Source organism: Ceratotherium simum, chromosome 14 (genome assembly GCF_057802395.1).
Source record: "Ceratotherium simum simum isolate JZ-2026a chromosome 14, ASM5780239v1, whole genome shotgun sequence".
NCBI classification, from domain to species: Eukaryota; Metazoa; Chordata; class Mammalia; order Perissodactyla; family Rhinocerotidae; genus Ceratotherium; species Ceratotherium simum.
The window spans coordinates 27,516,322-27,525,802 of record NC_141913.1 but is presented as its reverse complement, the minus strand read 5'-3'; the positions used below and the strand labels follow the sequence as shown (position 1 = coordinate 27,525,802).

General features: G+C 48.5%; 1 protein-coding gene across 3 annotated transcripts in view; it reads left to right on the top strand.

Annotated features, from left to right (window-relative positions):
- CELF4 (CUGBP Elav-like family member 4) overlaps positions 1-9,101 on the top strand; it is a 32,480-nt gene extending 23,379 nt beyond the window's left edge. For all 3 annotated transcript variants that reach the window (XM_087439160.1, XM_004422479.2, XM_087439159.1), the window contains one exon: positions 6,280-9,101. The gene's annotated coding sequence lies outside the window, so the exon portion shown is untranslated. The remainder of the gene's footprint in view (positions 1-6,279) is intronic.
- Positions 9,102-9,481: the final 380 nt, after the last annotated feature.

The window sequence follows — 9,481 nt, the reverse complement described above, 5'->3', positions numbered from 1 at the left end:
TAAAACCCAAGCAAGGATAGAACCTCCAGGTCAGAGAAATTCCCAGGTGAAGGGGTGAGGAGGGCAGATTTGTTGTTTGGGACGTAAGGTAAGAAGCGGCCTTTGGGGTAGAACCAGCTGGCAGTCATCATTGGGGTCGGGGCTTGAGAGGAGTGGTTTAAAAAGTAGAGTGGGTTCTTCCACCTGGGAATACAGAGGCCAGGAAGATGAGAACCACAGACGTTCACACAGTCTTACCATGCCCAAGGCAGTTTTTATAGGTAACAACTGTAAGATATAACTCTATAGCTGTAGCTGCTCTCAGGTAGGTAGTGTTGTTATTCCCATTTTACAGATGGAGCAGAGAGAGAGAAAGTCACTTGCCCATCAGCTACTACGTGGTAGAGCCATGATTTGAAGCTGGGGGCCTAGTTCCAGAGGCTTAACCCCTTCAAGTAAGGAGAATGGTAACCCCCTACCGCTATCCTCACCCCAGCCCTCCCACCCCAGAGTGTCCTGACTACCAGAGGGGACATGTCATGATGTCTCACTTCTCTGGGGTCAGCGATCTGACTACCTCCTCTCTACTGAGCAGTGATCTAAAGAACTATGATGTGACATAACTCCTACAAGAGAGTTGACCTTTACTCCATTTCGGCAGCATTTTAACGAATGGTGCTTTCAGGCTTCCCAACCCAAGACTGTCAGCGGTTGTCACTGGAGGAGGCTGCTAAGATAAGGGGCACGCTTGGGGATTGCAGGGAGAAGTGGCCGCTGTCAGGCTGCTGCGAGGGAGGAGACAGCATGCACGAGCAGCTAAAACACTGCACGATTTTACAGGCCAATAAACGGTGTTTACAAATGATGAGTCCTCCGTGCTCAGAAGGGCAGGGCTAGCCCGAGCAGGGGCTGAGGGACAAGCCAGAGCTGCGACGGGGAGGGGGATCTCAGGGCCAGGGCTGGCCACCCACAGTGGGGAAGGTGGAAGGCACAGCAGGCCTGGTGGCCAAGGCCAAATCAGAGCAGAGTGTGGCAGGGCTGGGGAAGGAGAGGGGCCCCGGCACGCCACCAGGGGAGCATGGTTGGGCTTTGGTTCCATAAAGTGAGGCCCAGGGATTGGGCTGGGGATCTGACTGGGTGATGGCATCCCCATGTCTCCCGAGGGTGTGGCTCTCCTTCCTCACGGGGTTCTTAGCTTCCCTGCTGCCTCTGCTCCTCTGGCTGCTCAGCCTCCCTATCTTGTGCTAAGATGGGAGTTTCTCCAGGAAATCTTTATCAGGAAACTCAGAGGAAGGAAACAAAGGCAGGAAGAGGGGCAAAAGTGCAGGCATGGCCAGGTCCACAGCCAGCGGGCAGAACACCCAAGGCCCTTGTCCTACCACAGAGCTGGCCGGCACACCCTGGGTCCCAGGCTGAGGGTGGCCCGCAGACTCCTAGCATGTGGTTCTGCGGTTGGAGAACACACTGGGCAGCACGTCTGCCTCCAGTAGGCGTTCCGTGTCTTCTGGGCCCTGGTCTTTGGCTCTGAGTGTGCTTTTGCACAGCATCTGCTCCAGGCTTGGCGGACACGGCTGCTTCGGGTGTGACCGGTCCAGGGCTGGGCCGTGGCTTCGGGCCTGGGCCTTCTCTGCCTAGAGCCCGCCTGTGTTTAGGACCTGCCATCTGAATTGGCTCAGCCTGACTATAATTTCCTCACCCAGGTCGTGAGTTGCAGCTTCCCAGGTTTGATTCAAGCTCCCCCACGCTGGTCAGTGACCCCGCTGCCTCCTCTAGGGCTGTGCTCTGTGAGGCTCCTCCAGAGGGTGGCCTGGAAGGGGTCACTCCTGCAGGCAGAGGTGCAACTGCTCCCTAATGAAGAGAGGAGCAGTTGTGCACGCGCAGAACCCTGGGGAGGCTCCTAAGGGGTGGAGTGAGTGTGAGTGTGTTTGTGTGTCAGGGGCCAAGCGCGTGTGAGAGATGAGAGGCATATGAGAAGGTTCCCTAGATGGAGATTGAGGAGGGGCTGTGTGAAGCTCAGGCTTGAATCCCCAGCATGTGGGAGGTAAGTGACAGTGACAGTGCCAGGTACTGAGGGCAGCTGGAGGAAAGCTCGAGAGGGCGAAGGAGTAGAGCAGAGTGGGGAGGAGTGGGCGTCCGTGAGATGCTCAGGACTGGGGGGAAGGGGGAAGGGGGAAAGAGAGGTCCCCAGGGGTCCCTTAGTTGCAGTTGCCATAGCTGACACCTGATGGCACTGCCTTCCTCAGTTCTTAGGCCTCTTCTCCCACCGAAAGGGACCTGCCAGTTGGATATCCTGGATGGGTCTTAGGGCTTTCTTTCGGGAGAGGTGGAAATGCAGGAGAGGGTAGCACGTCAGGACTTGGTGGGCATGCGGTGGGCCCTGGTCTGAGTGAGGGAGACCTGCTGTTGGAAGAGCAAGAACCCAGCGTGACTGGCAGGCAGGGCAGGGGCTGTGGAGAGGGAGGGGCTGGGAGCTCTTCTGTGAAGGCAGAGCTGGAGGCCAGGTTTGGGCTTAAAATAGAGTCACCTCTCAGCTGCTTTGCGGCTTATCCAGTGACATTTCACGATCCCAGGCTTGCCTTCCACGCTCCCTGAAGGAGAACGCAAAGCTGAGAGTGGAGTCCGCTGCGTGTGGAAGCCTGGTGGATTGGAAACCCTGCAGATAAACCTGGTGCCCAGACTGGGGCACAGGCCTGGGGCTGCAGGGGAGCAGGGGCTGGGGAGCGAGCTCAAGGGTAACCATGAAGAGAGGGTGGAGCTGAGGACCCCCAAATCCCTGAGTGGGGACAAAGAACTGTGCAGTGATGAAGAGTGCAGAAGACAACTCAAGGCGGAATAATTTGATGATGCTTGACCCAGAGAGGAGCTCAGCCTCAACCACTTAGGGCTCCACCAGTAAAGAAGGCAGCTCAGAGCCTGTGAGATGGGTCAGTCTGGAAAGCTGTACGTGGTGGGGTGTTGGGTATAGAGGGATGGAGAGGGAGGAGGTGGAGTAGGGGAGGTCAGCAGAGCAAAGGTGACGGTGGCAGAGACCAGAGACCAGGGCCATGGCACTCCCCTCTCTGGTGGACTGTCCTCTGTATTACCCACCCTGCAGGTGCCCCACAGCCCTCCATGGGGGCCTTCCATGGGTCAGAGCTGCGCGGCTTCTAACGGCGTCACGTGCCCAGAAGCAGCCTCACTTGGGCCACCTTGGGAGCTAAGCAGAGGTTGTGAGGTGATTGTGAAGTGAGATCAGTAGTGTCAAGGCGTTTTTATAGAAGTCCAAGAATGTTGATGTGATTTACCCTAAATCTCAAAACTAAACATGTTCATTTCCTGAAGGTTCTGAGGAAAGAGGGTTGAGGCAGAGCAGAAGGGGAGAGGATCATAACATCGTACAGTGGGTGCTCTTGCGGTGGAGACACCTTCCTGGGGATGGCAGCCAAGGTGGGGCCTGAAAGGGTGGGAGGGCTGAGTTGCTGTCGGTGTGGACTGTACTCTGGCAGCAAAGTGTGTCATGGGTGGACCCCACGGATACAACAGTCACTTAGCCAGCCTCTGACCTACCCAGCAAATCAGGGCCACCCTGACGGGCGGCCCCTACTGGTCCACAGGCTGAAGCCACAGAAGGCTGGGGGGTGAGGAGAGCTCGGCCCCTGGGGGAGAGAGAGAATCAAGGGTCATATAAAGCAGAGAGCGTGCTCTCTCGTCTGCTTGCCGGCCACGGTGGTTTGAGGGGCTGTTTTATTTTTTTCTGGCCCCCTCACCAAACTGCCCATGCTCCCCTCCTTTTCCCAACGCATGATGGATGCCCTAGTGGCCCTGTGTGAGGTTCTGCTACTGTTCACAGTGTATCATGTGTCTGCATAAACAGCCGTGTGTGTGTATGTGTGTGTGTGCTGACGTGCCCATGTTGTTTGTCTGCTGGCTTCCTCCATCCTTTGAGTTCTTTTCAGTTCTCTTATAATTTGACTGCTGTTCTCTCATCAGAGCTTTTAGACTGATGCTGTGGTCTGGTGCTGTATAAGTATTTTTCCTTTTAATTTTGTTTTAACGTCTTCCTTGCCCTTCTTCACCCTCAACCCAACTCTCCCTGCCCTCCCACAGTCCCAACCCCACCCGACCTACCCCTGCCTCTTCCTTCCCCCTTGCCCACACTCTCTTGTCCTCTCTCTCTCTCTACATATATAAATATATATATATAAATCTTTTCTTCTTTTGTCATTCAATCAAATTCCAACAACCCAACCAGGGCCAGTCAAATCCACCACAGTCTCGCGCTGAGCTAGGAATAAAGTTCACGTAATCACATGAGAGTGGAGAAAACAGTCCCCCATCCGTAAGTTCAAATCAACTCAAAGTTCACAGTGTGACATGATGGCGTCATGTAACAAGGCTAAGAATCGGTTGCATGACAATTGCCGTCAAGTTTCGTGGAGGTGCTGTGATTGGAGCGTTTTTCTTGGATGTCGTATCAGTTGATGATTGGCCAGTCATGATCACACGTGCATTTTCTTGACTTTTGTGCTGCCACGATCTTTTTTGCTGTGCTCATTTTCGTTTCGTTCTTGGTGCTTGCAGTGGTTTTACTTTCTGTTGTTTGGTTTTTCTTGTTCAGCGTTTTTTATGCTTCTCTAGATGTCACATAGAGAAAAAAACAAAACAAAAGAACAAAAAAAATAGTAAAAATAAAGATGAATTCCGGAATTCTCGAACACAGGATCATTTAACTGTGCAAACCATTATTTTTTTCTTAAAAAATAAGGAAAACATCTTAAAAATATCTATGCGTGGTTGATTTCCTTGCACTTGAAAATATTGTGATTTTATTTTTTTCTAGAAATTTGGGGGCCTTTTTCAATTGACACTTTCCTAGGTCTGGTCTTTTTCCAGTTAGGCTATTTTAAATCTCGCTTCAAAAGGAAAAACAAAAACAAAAAACAAAAAAATCTCTACAGTAACAGAATGATAAAAAAAAAATTCTAAACCAAAAAACTAGAGTACAAAGCCAGAGGCTCTGAGAGAGAGCCCAGTAACAATTGTAAGGTTTGTATTGTAGCTACTTCTGCTAAATTAAATGTGGGGAGGGGAGGCGGGGGACTGGGGGTTTGGGAGGGCTTTTTGGTTGGTTTGGAAAAAACAGTCCTGACAAAAGCAAAATGCACCTTTTTGTTTACAACTGAAAAAGGGTCCTTGACAAGTGTTTTTTAATTTTATTATTATTTTATTTGGTGTTGTAATTGTTTAGACTGCTGTGTACGGTTTGCTGTTTGTTGAATCAACAGTGTGAAAAACCTGCCAGCATGGATTGATATACGCATGACGTTGTCCCCTCAACTGGGGGCTTTGCAGTTCTAACTTTCTTGATGTAACCAGTCACCCCCATGTATAAGTGGAAGCTGCTTGCTAGAATGGAGATGAGTCTCATTTGTTAATTCACAATGATTAAGCATTCTCCTTCTGATTCTAGTCAGATCATGATTTTTTTCTTAAAAGCAAAACAAAACACCAAGAAGCCACCATTCAAAACAAAATCGAGAACCGTCTCATTTATTTAAGTTTGATGATTAAATCCGCCCGAACTTCTTTTAGGTTCTCCCATCCCCTCCCTTGAAGTTCTGAATTTCCTCTAAATTCCCTGGCATGTATGAGAAAAATATTATGTGTGTGTGTGTATGTGTGTGTCTATGCATATACATACACACATATTCCTGTATATCCACATATGTGCAGGTGAATATATTCTACACATATATCCAGATATACATATATATACATAGCCTCGCAAATAGTTATGGACCTTGAGAAAGGAGCGGTTGGCTGGAAACTGGGCAAGGATTCAACCAAATTTATATCACGGATCTGTCTTCCTTCTTTTCCTCAAGTTGGGGAGGAGTGGGCTGGGCTGCTAGGTTTTTGCTCTCTTGTTTGCTAGGCTTCTGTATACATATTGTATCTGGGCTAGATCCCTCAGAGATCAGTTTAATTATGAATTCACATCCCACAGTCCCAAATTCTTCCCTTGGATTTTAGCCATCCTCCAATCCTAAAGGAACCCAAATCGAGACCCCCTTCTTAACAACTAAAGCTCAGCTCCAGCCTTCACCACTAGGCCTCCCAGTGGTTTCTTACTCTGAATACAAGAGTCAATTTCTTTTTTATGTATCATGATCATGACTAATTCTCATACTGGTCTCTCCCCTCCCTCCCGCCATCCCCCAGAGCTCCCACCCTAACCCCCGAGGCAGGATCCTTTTGGTGTTTGGATGCATTTTGTGGTTCCTCTCTTGGCTTAATCAGCCCTGATTTTCTTCATTTTAGGGCAGGATGCTGAACGGGCTACATTAAAAAACAAACCTCTCTCTATATATATTTATAAATGAGAACTGTTGGATGACACCTTTGACATATCAGCCAATATCAATCAAGCTGAAGACTCCAGACACTCTCTGTGACTGTAACATTTCTTCAAGGAAAGTATAGCATCTTTGGAGTTCAGAGGGCACGTGTTTGGGGGAAAATATATGTATGACATAAAGAAGAAGAAGATGAAAAATGAGGAAAAAAAAACACAAAAAAGGCAACTTTACAAGAAAACTTGAGATCAGATGGGGAGGCTGAAGGGCTGGGACCTGGGAAGAGACGCTGCTTACCAATCCCGGGGCTTTTCCAGCCCATGGGCGCCTGAGGCAGGCTGGGGCAAGCGGTGTGGCGGGGCCTGGTCCCCAGGGGGCGGCTGGGAAGCTGCCACTGAGCATCTCTATCTGTCATTCCTTTAGCTATTTAGGGACCAAAGGACCAAACTTTTTATTGCAGATGTGTAGCTCTATGTCAAATAGAGGGGGAATGGAGGAGAACCTCCTTCCTGCCTCACGGCTGTTCTTGAAACAGCTTAGAGCGATTCTATGAAAAATGTAATAAAAAAATTAAAAAAAAAAAAACACAAAATAGCAAAAAAAAAAAAAAAAGGAAAAATAATGCTTCAATGCTTTTAAAACAGCAAGATAATAGTTCTTTGATACTTTGAGAGGCGCTTTGATTACCCTCACTCAAGTCTATGACACTTTCCTATGGTTTTCTGTATTATATGTCTGGACGGAGCTGTTAAGATGAACCAATTGGTGGATATTTGGGGAAAGCAAGAAAAATATTAAAACTCATTAACTGTGAAGTGTGAGACAACAAGGAGGGGAAAAAAGGGACTTACAAGGCAAGATAATTGTTGTGAAAAGTCTGTAAATGCTTCTAACTCTTCCCCCTCTTAAAATCATAATAGTTGTACAGAATTTTAAAAAGGAGAAGTTTAAAATACCTATATAATAGAAGAAAAATTAGAGGAAAGCAAAAAATAAAAAAAAATAAAAAAGGAAAAAAAAAACCTATAGAAGTTAGCGTTACTGCTAAAATCCCAGATGTTGTAGGACTGTACTTTTGTAGAGTTTAGACTGAGCATCAATCCCTTCTCCCCGCGAGTGCTGTCGGACGCCGTTGACCCCGAGGGCCAGGCCGGGCTCCCCCAGACCTGGGGCTCCTGGCTGCCCGCCGCCGGTGGAGGCCGCGCCCTCGGCAGGAAGGCCCGCCGCCGCCGCCCTCGCCTCGCTTCGCTCGGGAGCTGCGCGCGCTCGCCCGCTCTCCGCAAGCCCTCGACACCTTCCGCTTCACTCGCCTTCCATGCTTGCTCCAGAGACTTTCCGGGCAAGGGAGACCTGGGAACTTTCATCTTAAAACAACTAAACAACACACACACACACAAAAACCTTAAACAAGAGAGAGAAAAATAAACAATCTTTGAAGAATTTCTGAAACTGTTTACAAGGAATTTTGAAAAACAGGGATGTTTAAATGATGCCGGCTCTGTTTTTCTGTAAATAAATTTGCATATTTTGTAGGACTTTTAATTGTAATGATAGAGAAAAAAACAAGGAAAACTATTTAATGAAAGCACGATATTTATCTTTGGTAAATGACTTTAGAGCAGTTAAAAAAGACATTGCTTAAAAAAACTCAGAATCAGAAAAAACACTGAATTATTTAAGAACACATATATTTTAAAGTATAACATATTTATTATAATTTATTTGCACCATTGGGAAGACTTGCTTTGGCGTTCTGCCTTGATACCCTCCTCTCACAGATGTCCAGTTCATCTGGAGGCCAGGAGGCTCTCAGACCTACCATTTTTTTCCGTTTTTGCTTTAGGAGAACAACTCTCTGGTTCCTCTCAGGCCTCCTGTCTTTCCTTTCTTTCTGTCTATTTTGTTGGTTAATTATTATTTTTAAAATTTTCTTTTTCTTTCTCTTGGCTCCTCCTTTTAGGATGTCCAGATGTTGTAAAAAAAAAAAAAAAACAGCTGCAGTTCAGTACAACTGCTCTTTTCACACTCAACTCCCTAAAACTCCTTGTAACCTTCTGTAACTATTGGATGACGCTTTCTCCAGCTTAGCCCTAAATAAAGCACAGTTTAAAAAAAGACTCATCTTCGGTGGTCTGTGCCTCTCGGAATCTCGCCAGCAGTGCCTTGCGGCCCCAAGGCTGGTACCTTGGAAGTAGCTTTGGTTCTTCTCTCCACGGAATCTGTGTGCTACCCAGGCCCTCATACATTTGGAGCCTAAGTAGTATGGAGTGCTTTCTGGGAGGTGATGGGAGCAACAAAAGGAGGTCCTCTTCCACCCTAAGAAAAATCTCTCTCAACTGGTGTGCGTCTCTGAAAGTCTCCATTGCAGACCCATTCTTTTGGTTCCTGGGCAGGGATGGCCACAGTGTCCGATCTCAACAGAAAGTCCCTCTTTCCTCCTTGACAGGAGGAACCTGAGGCCACCTGACCCAAGATGGGGTAGGGGCACAGTGCTGTGAGGAGTTGGGGATGGAGGCGTTGAAGACAGGGACCACAATGAAGGAAGAATGATGAGGACATAGTCCAAAACTTGCCACCGGGTATTTTGCTCTTGGTGCTGCACCTTCCACTGCATTGACAGTTTGCATGGATGGAGGAAACTGAGGATTCTGGATGATGCCCTCAGAGTCAGGGTTCTGGTGGGAGGGGGATGTAGAGGGAGGAGCTTCCTGGAGTACTGTGCATCTCTCTATCATGACAGAGAGAGACGGAGAAATGTCCAAACCTTGAATGCCAGAGGAGATTTGAGAAGGAAAGGTGTGTGTGTGTGTGGGGGGGGGCGCATTTCTAAAGGAGGAAGAACAGGAACTAGGACTTGGGGGAGGGGAGGTGGAGAGGAGGCAGGAGGGAGCAGGTCCTCCTGAGGTGAGAGCCCAGGCAGATGCACACCAGCCTTAAGCCTTCACCTGGCCCTGTCCTGGGACAGACCTTTCTCTCTATCCTATTTCATTACCACCACCCCCACCCACCCACCACCACCACATGCACACCAGCCCCCAGCCTTCAGCCCTGCAGCCTGGTCCAGGAATGGGCAGGGTCTTCATCTCTTTCCACTTGAGGGGGCAGGTAAGCTTCACGGTTTCAGTTGCCTGGTAAGGAAGAAGACAAGAGTCCTGGGAGACAAGGGT